The sequence below is a fragment of the Panthera pardus genome, unplaced genomic scaffold, assembly GCF_024362965.1.
Source record: "Panthera pardus isolate Hobbes unplaced genomic scaffold, ASM2436296v1 HiC_scaffold_10, whole genome shotgun sequence".
NCBI lineage: Eukaryota > Metazoa > Chordata > Mammalia > Carnivora > Felidae > Panthera > Panthera pardus.
In genome coordinates, this window is record NW_026526655.1 from 96461165 (window position 1) to 96481184 (window position 20020).

The 20020-nt window shown below is 38.9% G+C and overlaps 1 protein-coding gene across 6 annotated transcripts in view; it reads left to right on the plus strand.

The window, feature by feature from the left end:
- The window catches only part of NCKAP5 (NCK associated protein 5), a 959339-nt gene that overhangs the window by 270974 nt on the left and 668345 nt on the right, over positions 1–20020 (plus strand). The window contains exon 1 of one of the 6 annotated variants that reach the window (XM_019454194.2): positions 2495–2684. The exons of the other annotated variants lie outside the window; for them this stretch is intronic. The gene's annotated coding sequence lies outside the window, so the exon portion shown is untranslated. Of the gene's footprint in view, positions 1–2494; positions 2685–20020 lie in introns of those variants that run through there. 6 annotated transcript variants of the gene reach the window in all.

The window sequence follows — 20020 nt, forward strand, 5'->3', positions numbered from 1 at the left end:
AGCTGTGCAGTGCCCCCTGGTGGAACTTGCCATTTTGTAGCTTATCTCCACTCCACCTGATGGCTGAGGATGGGCTTGTACTACCAAGAACAGTGTACCATTACATGAATTTGGTTCATCCCTAGACTAGAGGATGATATTGTCCTCTATCTCCAAATCTGTATGCATATTATGCCCAGTTAATCCTACCAGTGGCTCTTGTGGTTTTTGGAACCCTTTGATACAGTGGGAGAATTCTTGGTTAGACAGAATGATTCCCAGTTGGACTCTGCCATAACTAGCTATGTGACTTAGCCAGTGTGATTTCTCTAGGTCAATATTTCCTCCTGTGTAATGGAAACAGCTGAGCTAGATGGTCTCTAAGAGTCCTTCTGGGTCTAGAATATCATTGATTCTAATTTCTAATCTTTATCTTCTGTAATCAAACAGTTTGGAGAATGAAGATAAGTATGTTTTAGATACAGAGGATAATCTTTGGCCATTTTGTAATCTCATTTGGTTTGTTTACACAGGGGGACCTTAAATTACAGATCCTTCATTTACCATTCCTTAATCAGGCTATTATCATTTCTAGCAATTTTTAAATATAGATAAATATTTCCTCATAAATGCTAATATTGATTCATGGGCCATGGTTAACTATGGTACTCTGTTGAGGATTCTGATGCACCATCATGGATGGAAAGATAAAGTGCCATAATTGATTGGTAATGTCTGTCATTGGCGTGGAATGGGGAATGGTATCATGTTAAGTGCCATGCCTTGTTGTCCCACGTCTGGGATCTGGTATTTGTTTGTCCTGACAATGCATGAGCACTGTTTAGTGGTTAAGAAAGTAATTGCAGGATTGTACTTTTCACAGAGTGGTTTTGGAGCAGGAGTTTTCCACTATCTTTTATTGTGTTAAGTTCTAATGTTATTTCCAACAATTTTGTGGAATAATAAGAGAGGGATGACTATGTGTCTAGTTCATTTTGTTTATCAGTTAATACTGTTTAGTGTTCCTGCAGAAAATATAAAATGCCTACTTTTCTGTTTTTAAAAGGACAATATAATGGAAATAAATATGTCCTTCTTTGTGGATTGAGAATCATGCAGCAACTCAGGGTTAATATTCTGTACTAGGCTTGTCAACATTCATGTACATATCTATGAGCTGGGGATTTTGTTAAAATTCAGATTCCTGGAGTCTACCCCCAGAGTTTCTGATTCAGTGGGTCTGCGTGGGGCCAGAGATTCTGACAGACTGCTTGTCTGAGGCGACAAATAGAATAGCAAATGTCTAAACAGCACTAATAATTGCATACAAAGATGGAGGTAGATAAGTTAGAGGAACTGAATGTTTGGTAGTTAGCCATACCCTCAAACTGATTTCTTTTGACAAACAGTACTGCTCCCTAAATTCTCGGTATGAATTATAAGACTTGCTTCTTTTTCCTAAGAGTATAATGCAGTAAAAAATACCAGTTGATTGAGGTCTTTGGTTAATTGCATTCTGGACAATTAATGTTTTATTGAGCTCCTAGAATGCTCAATATGTACCATAAAATGTAGTTACTTAATTGTAGTTTTCTTTTTAAATTTGTAATTGTTTTGTTTAACTATAAAAAATGATACTTACTCATTGTTAGAAATTCCGACAATGCAGAAATACACAAAATAGAAGGTGAAATAGTACCCTCTCCAAGTCCTAGCCCTCAGTTTAATAACATCATTGATCAGTGTGAACAGTTTGGACTTTTCCTGTGCTTGTGTAAATCTTGTCTGTCTATATAAACATAAACAACAGCATAAACAACAGACAAAGATTTTAGAGGGAAAAACAAACATAGGTTTTTTCCTTTCTAAAAGTGGGAATTAGGTTTTAAGTCCCGCAGGATGAGATTCAAAGGAGCCCAAAGTGAGATTTCCTCTCTCCTTTCTCTTCCATATTTCTGTTCTTTGCTTTTTGACACTTATATTGAAACGTATTTCCAAATAAGTGCATAAACCGTTTGCTTTCCAGTGTTTTAGTTGTGTTCAGCTGGTTCCCTCGATCTGACTGTAAATCGCAATTTTTATTCTTTTATGTCTTACAAAATACCTTACACAGAGACAGGTTTGAGATGCCTGGTAAATACAGGCCTCATGAATTTTACAGACTTTTGAGCTGTCCTGATATCACAATGGATCGTTTCTTCATATCTGGGATACAGCACTAATAATGCTTGTTCATCTATCCTATACGTATTTATTGAGCACCAACTATGGGCCAGGTAGTGGACATCTACCCACATGTTCCAGACACTAGGGTTATAAAGGCGAATAAATGAGAAGGCCACTGTCCCTGCCCTGACAACCACGTAAAGATAAAGAGCCTGGGGTGCTTTACTAGAATTTTACTGTGGAAATATAAAACCTGGTATTTTGTAGGTTTTTAAGAAGAGAAGGAGAGAATCCTGGTAACTTTCCTCCTTCGTTTGACATGAAAGGATGAGGCCATCACTGGCCTTGAGATTTCTTCCCCAGCATTGGCCAGAATCCAGTTTGGTGAAATACATCTGGAGGTCAGATGCAGGGTGGGGCAGTCTGGAGAATAATTCTCTCTCTCTGAGTGCTTCAAAGGACATGCAAGGGCAAGACTAAGAAGTTGTTGTTATATTGAATCCAGAGAGATACACATATCGGGATTTACAGGAATAGCGGTAAGCTTTATTAATTTATTTGTTAGGGCGATGGAGTGTGAAATAATGTTTTTTGACCAATGCAAGGGTGGAATATGAATTCATTCTGCAGATTCAACAAGGTTATATGTAAACCCTATTTTGCATTAGACACCTTTGGCATATTATGTAAATAGAGTTCTATCATTATACAAAACTACAATTATCTACGAGGCAGCTCTTAATAGCATGGTTACTTATCTGGACATTGAGAGCACCAGGATTTATTCTTCTGTGGCATAAGTTACTTTGTTATTCGGATTTCTTATATAGCCCATTTATTGAAATAATTAGAAACAAATTACTCACACCCGCATTGGTAGGATAAGCTCCTTAGCAAATCACCACTGCACAGTCATTCCAGACAGGGCTTCTGAAAAAATACCCTTACAAACTTTTATCAGGAGGCGTGAAGACTATATAGGTTTTAAATTTAATACTTGATAATCTTCTGACAACCGTTGAGCCGCACTTAATGAGCTTAGGCTCTCTGCAATTAAGATGTTCTGAATCGGGGTGAGATAGAATGGAGGGAGGTTTTGTTCTTTTCAATTAATTTCCTCGGTGGCACACACGCTGCTTTCCTCTGATACCCTTTCCCGGCTGTGGGCCTCTCCCTGTGCTGGGACGAGGAGGCCTGGGGAGGAAGGTCGGCCAGGTTAATTACACCTGCCACTCTTGGGGCCCCAGCCCCAAGCTGTGATTTGTATGCTCTGGAGGGAAGACACCCCTTCCGGTCTGACTTTATGCAATTGGATGCAAAAATTGGCAGATGGGAGCTAAGAAGTTGGATTCAGATTCCCTAAACTGGTTATTCTGTGAAAATTTGGAAGTTTACATAAGAATTCAGATTGGTTTGTGTCTGAAATTGATCTGAAAAGCAGAAGAAAACCTCTCCGAGTGTATCATTTTGATGCTAACATTAGATTTTTTCAGTTCTACTGACATGCCTTCCCTCTTTGGTTAAGTTCCCATTTTTCCAAACGTCAGTCATTTCAGTATAATCTTTCTGATCTCTATATGTAAGACCTGAACCATCATTCACTTATAGCTTTTTTATTTATATTTTCTGTACAATTGTTCTTTATATTTTTTCTTGATATAACTAGAAGCACGAAAATTAATGAAATCATGAGGTTGATCTCATCATAAAACTATTATAAAAAGTTAGTTTTATTTATTTATATGTTTTTTTTGATACACACTGAAATAAATACATAGCTATTAAGATACAAATATATTCTTCTGTGAGCTGCTTGCAGGCATCCCACAAACCCCCCTGGGGTACATATAACGACACATCCTGAGAAACACTGTGTTTGCCCAAGGTTGGTTTCCCTATGATTGCTGACTTTCAGGGCAGTTTGTAAAAGCAACCACTGGCACAGGCCTACGTCCTGCTTCCTGCCTGGGTCAGAGCTTGCACTTGACTTGTGGTACCAAGGCTGGTTTGGGGCCTTTAGCTTTGCTGGCTCCTTCACTCATCCTGGCCAGCTCTCACCTCCCTCATTGTTGCCCTGCTTTCCATCTGCCCTTAAATCAGCTGTCTTTATACGTCATATGCACTCCTTGGAACACTCAGAATGTTGCCTTCAGTCTAACGCTCATAGTAGGTGGTCTGTGAATTATTTCTGAGTAAATAAGGGGGGGCACTGGATGCCTGGCCAGGTAGATTTTGAAGTTGCTCTGTAACCCCGTTTTCTAACTTCCTTTGTTCGACCTCAAGGTTCTTCATGTGAAATACTTCGGTTGAGTGTTTTCCCTTTGCTTTTCCTCCCAGTTTTGATCCAGGTAAAGAATGATAATGGGAATAATTTATTTCCTACTTGTTTAGTGAATTTTAAATAGTGTACTTGGTGGCAAAGGCTTTGCTGCAGCATTTACTAAGAATTTAAGAAGGTTGCTGTAACATTTCTACTGTATTTATTAAAGTTGTGTGCTTTTAAAAATTCACTGACAGACTTATTACTTTTAAAGTTTGGCTGATCTCAAATAATTTATATTAAGCTTTGGAATTAATAGTCATTACTGTTATTAATAGTATTAGATGTAGTCATGGTAATTTGGAATTAATAGTAATGTTGGATTTTGTGGCAGATTTTCTATTTTGATTATTAGTTTGGCAGAGTTAAGCTAAAGTACGCAATAATAGAGATATATCACTTTCCAGTGGATAGTTGTAGGTGAATGAGAAAGTCTGGTGTATAGGACAGATTTTGGTGACTCAGAAATGCAGGATGAGGCACTTACCTGTATGATTTTTTTAAAATTTGTTGTATTTCCCTGATACCTTTACTCAGGAACTCCTAAACATTATGTCTGATAGCTAATGTATTTCTGCCCATGCTGCCAGATGAACAGTTCCCAGAATTGATTTCAGGCCTCCCTATAGAGCTGTGAGGTTGGGTGTGCTTGTCCAAAAAAGAATCCAAGTTCTCTATAGGAATGGGGCATGTCAGTGACAACCTGGCCTCTATTTCAGACAGACATCCCCAGCAATAGCTGGTGCTACTACTATAGACTGGCTCATAACAGTGCTTTTCTGCCTTTCATATCTGGAGCCTCGGAGTGGTGAAGATAGGAAATGACAAAAGATGAGATTGGGAAGATATGCGAGGCCTAAATGCTATGGCCTTGATCCTATAGACAGTGGGAAGTCACTGGAAGGTTTGAAGCGGGAAGGTGTGTTGATCAAATCTAAGTTTTAGAATGACCACCATGGCTGCTGTTTGGAGGGTGGGTGAGAGGGGGTATAAACAGGCAGACTGGTCAGGAAGTGTTTGCAAGGGTCTTGGTGAAGCTCAATTAAGACATAACTGTAACAACATTGGCCATGAAGATGGAGAGAAAGGGATGTAGTTAAAGAATATTCAGAATGTAGGCCCAAGAGAACTTGGTGGCATAGTACCCTAGCAGACAGAGGAGGAGGAAGAGTTGAAGATGATACCCACACTCCTGGTTTGTGAGTGGTGAATAGTGATACCATATTGCAAATGGTTTTAGTTGGGTGTGAGCATGATGAGTTTCAGTTGTCAATCACCATTTATTGGAATTTGTTCCCAATTGGTAATACCAATTATATTGTCTTATAAATTATTCATTTTTGTTAGGTTTGAGTATACTGAATTTGAGATATCTTTTATAATGCATGGGGGTAATTCACTGTTTCTGAAACCTATCTCTTTATAAATTCATTCATTCATTCATTCATTCATACATTCATTCACTCACTCATCAGATGTTTGTTGTGTTTATTGATGATGTATGCCAGACTTGCGTTGAAATAAAAACTCTGATGTCTTCTATTCATTCTTATTGTACCTGTGCATGATTTCATTTATTGCCCAGTCCTTGATGGGGATCACCACACTTCCCTGAATGCCTAGCCAGGCCTTAGGTCCTGGAGAGCCAACTTCCCTGACTTGGTCTTAATGGCCACCTTCTAAAGCATTCTTTTTCCTGCTTGTGCTGGTCATTTAGACATTAGACCCATTTACCTTTTTACATTTCTGTTTTCATTTACATGCCTACTGTGAAAAATATTGGCTTTCAGGTTGTTATCCATTTTTCCAGATATTTAAATATATGCTAGTAGATTCATTTCATCTGGCTCATTTCATAGTTTTGGCCAACCCTGGCCTAATTTTGTCTTTTTACAACATGACTAATACCATAGAAAAAAATATATACATATATATTGGAATGTGAGAAATTAGGGTGGGTAAGCTCTAAAATGACAAAGAGGGTAATATCATGGGAACAGTATGTTTTTGAATATCTACCAATTCATATGGTAGTGGAACTGGAACAGGAGAATTTTCCACCTGAAAACCATCCTCTTGGGGATTTGAACCTTTTCCAGAGAAACACTACTTCTCCTTACCTCCTGCAAGGCTGTGGCAATACCGTAAGAAGGGCATAGGGATGGAGAGTGGCTGTATTTATGAATTTATGAATTTAGGGTTGTCCCACTTAGAAGAGTTTGAAATCCAGTTGTTGGAGGGCCCTTTGGCTTGGGGTCTATCCAAAATGGAATTTCAGGAGTCTTCTGAGTATTTATGAGCAGAGGAAAGACAGTAAATCTGGTCTTAGGCACAAAGTCTAATAAGTGTTTTCCTGAGGCTGATTACTTCTCCAGTTGTGTGGGTCTTACTGTAATGTGCTTTGGAGATGCATCTCCTTTCCCTAAAGACCAACAGCACAGAGAAAAGTAGGTTCCATGCTTATTTTGTGATTTGTTTGCCATCTGTGTGACCTGATGTTGGCTGGAGATAGGATGGACTTGGGTGGTGGTGGTAGGAGAGGGGATGTTAAAGAAGAAAATAAGAAGGAAATTTTCAGCCATTGGATAGCAACTAGAATATGTTCAATTAAAAAAGATTTGAGGGGTGGCTGGGTGGCTCAGTCAGTTTAGTGTCTGACTTCAGCTCAGGTCACGATCTCACAGTTTGTGAGTTCAAGCCCTGCATTGGGCTCTGTGCTGACAGCCCAGAGCCTGGAGCCTGCTTCGGATTCTGTGTCTCCCTCTGTCTTTACCTCTCCCATGTTCACACTCTGTCTCTCTCTCCTTCAAAAATAAATAAACATTAAAAAAAAATAAAGAAAGACTTGAAAGTACAAAGAAGCGAATCAGGAGGATTTATCTGGTTAGAAGGGGTCTAAGAAAGATGGGTTGGTGAAAGAATTTGGGGATAACTATAGATGAAGGTGCAAGTCTGGAAGAGGAGTTTACTGTTGAGGAGGAAATTGCTTCCTGAAACAGGCAGGGCAATGTAGCTGGATCCAAGCAAAGCAGACTTGTCCTCCCTAAATCTAAGGAGAAGAGGAAGCCACCATCCTAGAGGGCTCTGAGAATCAAAGGCAAAACCCCATTGGTGTTTCCTAGCAACAGCATGCCCAACTGGAGAGAATATCCAGGTGATTCATCAGCCTGGGTACAGATTACACACTAAGGCAACTCAGTGCTGTCTGGGGGAAGGAATTGCTAAGTGGAGGTGGATAACATAAAAGAAGGGAGAATCAATATGAAGGTCAAAGTCTAGGAAGTTCCTTTTCTTGGGAAAGAAAAGAAAAGTTCTTTTTCTTGGGATAGAGAATGAACAGTGTTAGACACCAGGGAATCTTCTCTCTGATCCCTCACAGGATGCATACAGAGAAGGAACAAACCCTGCCTCACAGACTAATTTCCTTTATTCCACATCTGTGATCGGGATCGCATATATGCTGTTCACTCTTTTTCATAATGGAGAGGTGTGGGAATGGGAAAACTGAGGTCCCCAAAAGAAAGGAGGAGGAAGTTCAGCCAGCACTGTTGAGTTGCTGGAAACGCATTTGCTGCTAACAAGCCCATACATCCCCTCCCTGGGTTTGTGACTGATGGGGAGAAGTGGAGGATGGTTGTGGGAGAGCGTCGTCAGCCTCTTGTAAGCCTTACAAGGCTTACAGACCAGGCCTTGTAAGGTGGGAGAGGCCAGCCATTCAGGTTCACATGGATTATACACCTGGGAAGCACTGGTCCCCAGCCCTGCCTCAGGAATCTCACCTGGATTCTCACTTTCATATAGGGAACTAAGGCCAATGGACTTGTAGTCATTTGTTTAAACTAGTAATTTGGCAGGTCCAGGATCAGAGCACTTTGCTCTATAAACAGATCTCTTTCATTTTGCTTCTAATGATGGCATCACATTTGCTAATCACTGAGATCTGTGCATGAAGTGTGTGGGGGAATAAACTGAGTCAGTGGTACCATGGGGAGGAAGAAAAAGAGAGTTACAGACAGTGGAAATAGAAGAAAATTTCTGGGGACGCCTGTGTGGCTCAATCAGTTAGGCATTCAACTTCGGCTCAGGTCATGATTCCGCGGTTTGTGGGTTCGAGCCCAGGGTTGGGCCTTGTGCTCACAACTCAGAGCCTGGAGTCTGCTTTGGATTCTGTGTGTGTGTGTGTGTGTGTGTGTGTGTGTGTGTTTAAAAAATTTTAAAAAAGAAAATTTCTGTTCATGAATTTGAGTTTTGTTGTTGGGAAACAAAGTTTGCTTAATTACTATTTACTATTCTGTTTCACTTTTTACCTCTTTCATTTTCTACTGGATGAAGATTATGTTTGAAAGGAGAGTGGCTATTTGAGAATGTGCAACTTATTTGTTTATTTTTCTACGAAGCACATACAATGGGTTTCTATATAGTCTTTGAACCTAAGTATTATGTGCCTCTCCCCTCCCGCTGGTGTTTTCAAGGCTATTTGTATGTGACATGTGTGTGCCTATAGTCATCTATTCTTACTCCTCTAATTTAACTTAATCCCTTGACAATAAGAGCATTGTTTGCATTGGTATTGCTAAATATACTACTACATTTTGTGACTTCTAAAATAATTTATTTTAAAACTAAAATATTTATCTTCTAAGGAAATGGAGAGATTTTTTTCTGTGAACTCCAGGAAGAGTCCTGTGAGAATCTAAAGGGATCTTTACTTTGTCTTATATGTGCTCTCAGGCTGTCTGTGCTCCTCTTTGTCAGATAAAATCTTGTTTTTCTTAGAAAGCAAATCTGGCTCACGTAAATCATTTGCCAAGGCAGGGCCACTCCTGCCTCAAATTCTGACGCAAGCCAGGTCTGGTGTCCACTCTCCCTCTTCTCCCGCCATCTTTTCTGTACATCATTTGACCCTTGACAGTATCCCTTTATTCTACCTCTGGTATTCTACACCTATAGCTTTTTTCTGCCATTTTTTTCAACACTGAGTGAGGATTGGATAAATGCCTTCACATAATATATAAGCTTAAAAACACAATGGAATACTAATAATATCTAACATTAGAAAGTATTTACCATATGCTGGCCTTTTGACAAATATATATATTAAATCATCTCAACAGCCGTATATTCTGGGTAATATTTTTATCATTCTCATCTTATAGATGAGGAAATTGAGACTGAAATGTTTATGTAATGTAATCAAAGTTACACAAAGTAAGCAGAAGGATTAGGACTGGAACCCAGGATAATCTGTTTCCAGAATCTTTTCTTTTAACTTTCAGTTGACTGTTTAACAACATAGATTTGACCTTCATGGGTCCACTTATACGTGGACTTTTTTCAATAAATGTAGGTATGGCGCTGTAATTGTATTTTCTCTTCCTTATGCTTTTGTTAATAATAATTCTTTTTCTCTAGCTTACTTTATTGTATAATACAATATGTAATATGTATAACATATAAAATATATGTTAAACAACTGTTTATGTTAATAGTAAGGCTTCTGGGCAACAGTAGGGTATTAGTAATTAAGTTTTAGAGAGTAAAAAGTTATACACAGACTTTTGGCTGTGAAGGAAATTGGTGCCCCTAAGCTCCACATTAAGAGTAAACGGTATATTATATTTTAAATAGCAGATAGGTCTTGAGTTTTGGGGAATGTAACATATTTAAAGAGAGCAAATCTTAAGTCATTTGAATGAATACCTCATTTGGGAGCATTGAGTTGAAACCAGTCATGGTTTAGAGATACTTTAGATGCTCATGGGGGGTGTGGTAGGTTGGGATGAGTGAGGAAAAGATTTTTGAAATCATAACATAACTGCTGATCTCTTTGAAACTTATATCATCCTTGAAACTAGGTTATGAAAGCAATCATAAAGAGCGCTATCTGAGGAGGTATTTTCATTGAGGATTTACTTGGAGAGTGGTTTGCCTAAGAGGGGAGGGATTGCCACCAAGGACTGGTAGATTGGCCTATATCCAGATAGAGTGAACGAGTCATCAGATCCTGATTTGAGCTTCCCAGAAGGTTTCTTCAACTTCCTTCCCATCCTAATGGGGAAGTGTTTGCATCAACAGAATCAGCACCACTGAGACATCTAGGCACCACTGATCTAAACTGTTATGTTGTCTTCCCAGAGCCCAAGTGAGTTCTACAAAGAAGGTACTGATATTGGAGGGCAAGATTTGACCCAAAAGGTGCCTGTGGTGGTAACTGGTCACAGATAAGGAAATTCTGAGTTACAGTGATTGCAGTGGGCTTAAAAGGAAATGGGGTGGTTGAAAGGAAGAGGAGTAGCAAGATTAAATATTTTGTTCATTGTATAACAGGTAGTAGTCAGGGCACCTGGGTGGTTCAATGGCTGAGCCCCTGGACATGGGGAAAAGAAATAAGTGTTTTGGAACAAGCATGCAGTGATGAGATTCTGAGAAAGTATTCTGTAGTCAGAGGAAATAGGGGGAGCAGACCATTATTACTGTCTCTTCCATGCTTAAAATCCCATATGGTTCCTTTTTTCCTATGGGATAACATCTCGTTCCTTAATCTGGCATTTGAAGGACCCCAAGGTGGGTTCACGTGCCTGCCCATCATCTACCTCATTGTTCCCATAATGAAACCTTTGTGGCAGACATAACAGTCTCCTCACTGACCCCATACCAGCTACATACTTTCCCATCCTCATCATCCTTGCTCATAATAGTTAATCTTCTTGATACTGTCTCCTCCCAGAGTTGTCCATGCATGAATCTTACTCATGAATCTTACTCATCCTTCAGGATGAAGTCAAATCTCAGCTCCTTTGCCAGCAGCAACACGACGTTCTTTCCTCTCTGATTATGGTTCTTCTGGGCCTGCTCACACGTGTGGCCTTAAAATCATTAACCTTGCGTGTGTACGTTCGTTTCTTACTCCACTGTATTGCATAAACACTGAGACTTTAGATTCATTCCACTCTTTGTCCCTTATAAAATCTAGTGTAATGGTGTGTTTGTGAATAGCGAAGGACAAGGTTGCATAAAGGCATCTGTTGAAACCCTGAAACTCAATGACTTTGTGAGTAACTGCAAAAAATAAATAAAAATAAATTTTAAAAAGGCTAAAAAAAACAAAACAGGATTGAGACAGCAACAAGTGACAGGAGGAGGAAGCCTGCTAAAGACACACCCCTCAGAGGTGTGGATGCAGCCCATTAGCAGCCCAGCGGGGGGGAAAATGTTTGAGGAGAGACTGGCTTTCATTCCTTATTGATTCAGAGGTTGAAGCAGATGTGCATGAGAGCATATATTATTTTTATAGTAAAATAGAGGATGTACAAACTTTATATAGCAGATTGTATATAAAAGAAGTCACTCTTCCATTCAAATCTGAAGAAATATTTATTGAGTGCTTACTGTGTGCCAGACACTATACATATTATCTTGTAATATTATAAACAGGTTTGTTCCTAACTTTGGAGGTGGATATCATTGCCAGCAATCTCCATGCCCCTTGGTGCCATTGGAAAACCATGAGTTCTGTTATTTCACATTGCATTACGGTGCACATGGCATTCATTTTAATGGAAATCTAACTGAGCACAGATGTCTGATTATGTCTTCTCGCCTAGGGATTTAACTATAAAACAGAGGCTACCTTTTTTCTCATCTCCCACATGCTTTGATTATATGCTTGAGCATTGAGGTTCTTTCTTAAATGATGGCTTCAAAGAATCCTGATGGCCAAAAGTGAGAACCTGATTTCTAATCCATGACTGATGGTATATTGCACAAATATTTGTTGACGCAAAACCAGCAAATTTTCTCTTGAGTAGGCTCAGGGGTCTTAGCTGATGGGAGACCATCCCTTCTATTTTGAGCCCTGCATAGATGTTTTCAGATCCTGTTTCTTGTGTGCTACCTGGGACTGTATCAAGAATCAAAAGATTTGTGTTTTACCAGCCAGCCTGGTGACTGAGAATCTCTGTGTTCCTGTAGTATCCTTTTGGGTAGGAAGCATATTATGAGGCTGGGCAAATTCACTTGAATGAATCTCATTTGTTACTTTCAGGTCAGTAAGCATCTTAAGCGTGTTAGGGCCTGCGACACTCTTTGTCACATCCTGGAACTGCTAAGCAGGGCTCTCCCTGGAGAAGAGTTAACCAAAAGGAATGTTACCCTTGAAGTCTCATGCAGGACATGCTTGCATAAAAGAAACTAAAGAATGAATCCATTTTGATGACCTGGCATTTTTCTTTTAAATGCTAAAAATACATTAGCCAAACTTATAAAATTGAGTTCATTAACTTTTTAAAACTGCATACACATTAACAGGATTTTTATTATTAATTCTAATTTGTTTATACTAGGCTCTGAAAGGGATCTTATTATTTTCTTGAGTCCAGCTATGCATTGATGAGACTCATTAAGCATAATGGAATCTGGCAATTTATCACTCAGATTAAAAGCCCTTTCCATGTAACCTCCATTTACCCTTTATATTTAGAGGCACCTCTTTGGCATCAATCAAGGGCTCAGTGTAATTTCCCAGATTTCTCAGTAAGAGAATCTCTGTGGAGCAAGGCATGTCCTTCCTGTCCTGCACTGCCCTTCCCCCTACCCACATTTACATGAATACACAATTCTTTTTATTCAAGCAAAGTTGTAAAAAGTATACGAAGTTAAAGCTGTTTGGATTAGTGCAACTTTGCCTTCTCTGTCTTTTTTTCCCCCCAAGCCTTTTCTGGTTATATTTCTTCACTTGAGCCTTGTTCTTTAGGGAACTATCAGAAATCAATGCCCTTTACAAATGCTAAATGTCTCTTTCTTGTTATGAATGGAACATTAGCCACCTAAGGTCTCCTGTCTTCCCCCATCGTGACTAATAGGATTGTAATTTCATCAAGGTCTCTGATGACATCAAAAACCATACCAGTGAAATGTTAAGTGGATTTGGATGTGACCTGATCCCGGAGATGAAATTCAAAGCACTGTCTATTTAAAGGTTCAGAAGCACCAGGATCCCAACTAAACTGACCACTCTGACCCAGTGGGGTGTCCCTGGTGAGGCAGACTGGATGAAGATAATAAATCATTTCTTAAAAAACACTTCAAACAAAATATAAAATACCCAAGCAGACACAGGGAAGACACAAACGCTTAAATTTTTATCCAGTCTCTACGTTTGTAATCTTTCTCTTTTACAAATAAATCAGAAGAACACATTTGAATGCTATTCAAGCCACATAAGGTCCTATTCCACCGTGAAAAGAAAGTGCTATTGATTTAGTGTTCATATTTGGAAGATTTTTGCTTTTTTTTTTTTTTTTTAATTGTTGGCTTCCTTTAATTGTATTGACTTGTGCTCCTTAATGTCGGCCTAACCCTGCATTTGTGATAGCTGCACAGAATGAGCAGAAATGTGACCTCAGTTTCAGGACAGAATCACACTTTGTTGCAAATTGGAAGTTTGAATGGCCCCTTGGCCTCAGTACTCAAATCTGTAAAGCTAAATAATCATAGTATAATATTAATGAACGGGAACACTTCATGTTTTTTAATTCTTTGTTCTCCCTTCAGAGATAGTGAACCTAACTAAAATCATCTGTCTCTGTCAAGGGATCACTGTTTTCAAAGGCATTCTTTCAAAACCTTAGCATCTTTGTGACTCAGCCTTTGACTTCCAGCCCTGATTCTGATCCTTTGTCAATTTGCATGGCCTGTTATCATTTCCACAGCCGTGTATCTGACCTCTTGCTATGCAGGCTCCCCCTGTCAATCCTATCCTATACACTGCTGGAGGATTCACACCAGTTATATGGCTTTTGTCATACCGTTTTCTTGGTGAAGTTGTCCATTGCTCCCATTTCTCTCTTCATCAAATCTAAATCACTTTTTGTGTAGCTCCCAAAGCTTGTCCTGATCTGGCCCCACTCCACCTGTCTAGTCAGTTCCCCCTTCTCCCCAACACATACAAATCTTTTTTTAAAAAAATATTTATTTTGAGAGAGAGAGAGAGAGAGAGAGAGAGAGAGGATAGTCAGAGAGAGAGAGAGAGAGAGAGAGAGAGATTGGGACAGAGACAAAAACCCAAGCAGGCTCCTTACTGTCAGTGCAGAGCCTGACACAGGGCTCAAACTCACAAACCGTGAAATCATGACCTGAGCCGAAATCAAGAATCAGACATTTAACAGACTGTGCCACCCCGGTGCCTCTGAATCCTTTTTCTTTGTTTATTTGTTTCTTTTGAGCGAGAGATAGTGGACAAGCCTGTGTGAGCGAGTGAGGAAGGAGCAGAGAGAGAGGGAGAGCGAGAATCCCAAGCATGTTCCACTCTGTTAGCACAGAGCCAGACATGGGGCTCAGTCTCACAAACCACGAGTGATATCATGACTTAAGGTAAAACCAAGAACTGGATGCTGAACCGTCTGAGCCACCCACATGCCCCACACAGGAATCTTACCTTTGCTGTCAGTCATTGTCCATGCTGTTTGGATATGTCCTTGTGGAAATAACCTCCTGGATCTTGGGCTATTCAAAGTAAATCCATCTTTTATCCATGAAGTGTTCTCTGGTACTTCTAAATCTTCTCCTCCTCTGAATTCATGGAGACTTGTGATGGGTATGGGATATAATGTTATACTTTTTTATTTGAGATTTGTATGTATCCCCTCACCACACACTGATTCTAAAAGGATTTGCAGAAGTTACTTAAGTAGACAGCATCTTGTGATATTTGATCATTGCTTTCTATCTATATGTGTCTTCTCCTCTACTCAGTCATTAGTGTTTCCAAGACAGGGACCATAACTCATGCCTCATTTTGAAATGTAGCCTTGGAAAAATGGAGAGGGCGCAGGGCTTGAAGTTAAAGGACTGGAGTCCAGATACAATTTTGGTACAAATGAACACTGTGACTTTGGGTGAATTACTTGAGTCCTGAAGATCTAAATTATATATAAACTGCAAATAATTACATTTGTCACCAAAGGTAAAGAGCTGCTTCTTTTTATAAAAATAATTTTTCACTCTAAAAAATTTTCTAAACAATACAGAAATAGTTAAAGCAAAAATTAAAAATTAGCTCAATTTGTACAACCCTGAGATAAAGACTGTTATTAACAATTTGTTATTTTTCATTTCAGATAGATTTCTTTTAATCCATGTGTACTCATGAGTATGAGTTCTATCTACCTATCAATCATCTATTTATCTACTAATGGGGTAAATACTTATTTCTTGTTAGCTTTCCCTGCTTAACAAGTCAAAGTGCACATATTTTCACTTCCCCAAATGATTACGGAATTGTTTGGATATTAAAGCATATATAGGCCCTTTTTAAACCATATTTTAAAGAATGACATCAGAACAGACATCATTACTGACTGCTGAAAGAAGTCCTATCCTGCTTGTCATCTTTGATGAGCTATTTCTACCTTTGATACAGAACTTTCTGTGTGACTCTCTGCCTTTCTAACTGAACCTTCGTTGGCTGGCACCAGTCCAGTGGGTGCGTCTGCCTGGGCTGAGGCCTCTGCTTCCGACTCCTCGGATAGTCCAGCTTTGTCTTCACACAGTCCCTTTGCCCCAATCTCAATAGCCAACAGCTCTAGAAATCAAAAAAGTTTCTTTCTTTCTTTTTTTTTTTTTTTTAAAGGTTTGGCCTCAGTTGGCAGAAAAACCTGATATAAATTGATGTGAGGCAATTTATGGCTTTTATGTAATTCATTTGGTGCAGACATTTATATGTTTCACATAAGAAATATTAATGTATTGACTGAGTTGCAGCCCTAAGTCCTTCCTGGGAGTGATACATAATATAGAATACATTTCTCTATTAACTATCTGATAAATATAGAATAGTCTGATTTGCAAAAAGCATCTAAATGTTTTTAAATATTTATTTATTTTGAGAGAGAGAGCATGAGTGGGGAAGGGACAGAGAAAGGGAGACAGAGAATCCAAAGCTGTCAGCACAGAGCCTGATGTAGGGCTCGAACTCATGAACCATGAGATCATGACCTGAGCCAAAATCAAGAGTCGGACACCTAACCGACTGAACGACCCAGGTGCCCCAAATCACCTCACGTTTTGGTGTGTTTGTTTTTAATTAAGCTCCATGACCAACATGGGGTTTGAACTCATGACCCTAAGCTCAAGAGTCACAATGTTCTACCAACTGAGCCAACCAGGAGCCCTGAAAAATGCATCTACTACAAAGGGTTTTGAATGAGAGATTGTAGCCCTGTTCTAAATTGATGAAATCTTCAATCCCTGTGTCTAAAATTAGCACTTTGTTTTTCTTGTTTGCACTCAATTAAAAAAAATAATAACGATAGACTCTTAACTATAGAGAACAAACTGATGGTTACCAGAGGGGTAATGTCGAGGGATGAGTAAACTAAGTAATGGAGATTAGGGAGTGCACTTGTTATGATGAGCACAGGGTGATGTATGGAGTTGCTGAATCATTCTTTTTTTTTTTTTAATTTTTTTAAATCTTTATTTATTTTTTTGAGAGAGAGAGCGAGAGGGGGAGGAACAGAGAGGGAGGGAGACACAGAATTTGAAGCAAGCTCCAGGCTCTGAAGTGTCAGCACAGAGCCTGATGTGGAGCTTGGACCCATGAACTGCGATCTTATGACTTGAGTTGAAGTCAACACTTAACCTACTAAGTTCGGGGCTCGAACTCACGATCTATGAGATCATGACCTGAGCCGAAGTCGGATGCTTAACCGACTGAGCCATCCAAGGCACCCGTGAATTGTTCTTAATATAACACTGAATGCTAACTAACTGGAATTAAAATAAAAACTTTAAAAAAGTAAGTAATAATAATACTACTTTGGGTCATTACAACAGTGAGTGTTTTCAGATAAAATCTCACTTAGAAAACCAACCCCTTATGTAAGATAAAAGTCAAGATAAAAGTTCTTCTCCCTAGAAGGGAACCCAGAGATTGGTCCACTGAGTCCCTCCTCCACCCCAAGGTCACCTCTGCTCTGGTGAAAACAGCTGTAGTAAATGTTGACAGTTGCTCAGGCTCTGAGATACTAAGGAGGGCAGTGTGGCAGCCATGTGACCTGGCTCACTGGCCAGGCAGAGAGTGCCACCATTCCTTGGCCCAGAAGGGGTTTGTTGTGGATGTTACTGCCATTGTTTTGTTCTGGCTGTCTTTTTTGGACAGATGGATAGAGCTCACATTGAGCATAGAAGGAGAATTGGAAGGACCTTACTTGGAAGTTCAGGTTATTTCAAGGTGGAAGGCCTAAAAGTTGAGGACCATTTGTCTTAAAATTTATTTGGGTGACTTATGTCATTTTCAAAGTTTTAGTACAAGTAAAGCCATATGAACAAAATGAACATAAATTATCGTATGTTTGTGTTACCATTTCCTTATGATGAATCTGGAGAGCAGAAGTATCATGCATTATTAAAACTTTTCTATGTGCACAGTGTCAGATTGTCCTCCAGAAAGATTATACCAGTTTATACCCCATGTGATGCTTCAAGTCCCTTCAAGTCTTGATTATAGGAGACTTATTAAATCAGTAAGTTGTTTCACATGCCTCCTTACTGTTGTTAATATTTGGAACATTATAAATTTTAAAATGTCATTTGAATTTAATGAGTACTGGAAAAGGAAGTTCCATCAAAATAAGTGTTTATTTAGTTGCTGGTATTTAATTAAAATATTTATTTAACATTTAAATCCTCAGTATTATTTTTAAAATCTCTAACACATTTCTGACTTTATCTTCTTTATTCTTTTACTCTTGATAAGCAATTAATAATGAAAGGTTCTCAGAATGGTAATTGTTACTTAAAATGGTCATCAAAAATTGCAAAAACTAAACTTTCAAAAAAATTTGTGTGCTAGTTTCCCCACTTCTTCAGGTTTTTTTTAGATAGGTGTTTTTAATATGAGCCAATCTTCTTTTCCCTCTATTCTTTTATTACAGGTTTTAAATGCACACTATCAGATAATTGTCTATAAGTGAAATAATAAGGACATATTGTTGAATAGGGCATTTTCTGTAGAAATATTGATGGCTAACATCTTACCAGAGTATTTTAGAGCCAGCAGGGTGCACCTTTGCTACTTTAATTATTAAAGGCTTTTTCTTACAGTGACTGAATTGTAGAGTGTCCACATTTCAAATGGAATGAAGCTATAGTTTTCAGACAGTATAAATCTATCAGGAAAATGAGAGAAAAAATGTTGAAATGCAGGCAACTTATAGAAATCAGATCAATAAATAAAAAGTGAGTCTTCTTACAGCCTCCATAATTATGCCTGTGTGAGCAGAGTGATAGATTTTTAGCATATGCACAGTGAGCTCTTTCTGTGTTCAGTTGCAATTTTAAAGTTGACTATGTGCTGTTAAAGAAGATGTGAAAAAATAAACTCCCCTTATCTTCACAGAACTTAGATTTTTGAATCTAAATATAGAATCAAGGAATATATTGGTATTATTTGGTCAAGTGTAATGGTGGAATTCTGGAAGATTCTTCCTCCTAGAGCCCATCATCCAATAAGGCTGACCCACAGGTGGGACAGGAGATTGGGGCTAGCCCAGCACACACCAGGAACTGAATGAGTGTTTGAAGTATGATCCAAGCTGGTCTTATCTTCAAGGCCTAAATGCACACACCGGAGTCCAGTCAACATGCTTCCCCAGCCAGTAGGGATACAGCAAGGCAGAGCAAGTCAACTTGATTGCTCATAGCCTCTCTCTCAACCCAGCACTTTCCCAATAATCTAGACATTGGAAAGAAAGGTAGGACTGATATTAATATTTTTGCTCATGGTTTTCAAAAGTTTCTTAACACAGTTGGGACTGTCATTAGATTTTGTATTTATGTGCGTGTATGTGTGTGTGTTAACACCTGGGCTGCATGAGTGTCAGCTTACTGAGATTGTAGTCTGTTAGAACAAATAACAAGACATGTTGACATCATGAGCTCCCTGGTATGATGCACTGAGGACACAACAGTATTTCTGGAGTGTTGCCAAAACCAGGTAGCCTCAGTCCAGTCATGAGGAAAAAAGAATCAGATGAACTCAATTGAGAGACATCTGAGGAAATGGCTAACCAATATTCTTCCAAAGTGTCAAACATATGAAAGACAGGGAAAGAATTGTTACTAACTAGAAGAGTCTAGCAACTCTAGACTAGTTAGCGTCTAGGAGAGATAGCAACTAGGTGCATAGTGGGATCCCAGATGGGATCCAGGCACAAAAGAAGGGCATTTGTGGAAAAACTGGTGAAATTCAAGTAAGATCTTTAGGTAACAGTACTGTACCCTTTTAATTTTCTGGTTCTTACTGTCATGTTCTATTTACACAGTATGTTAACATCAGGGGAAGCTGGATATGGAATATCATGGGAATTCTGCACTGTTTTTGCCATTCTTTTGTGCCCGGATCCCAAATTTTTCCTAGAAACTGCTTCTAGGTTCATTACATCAGACACTTCAAACAGTTCATTTTTAATCATGACTTACTTTTAATAAGACTTGACATTTATCCTCAATGAACTTAGGCTCACTGATGTAAATCGGTTGCCCCAACATATGATT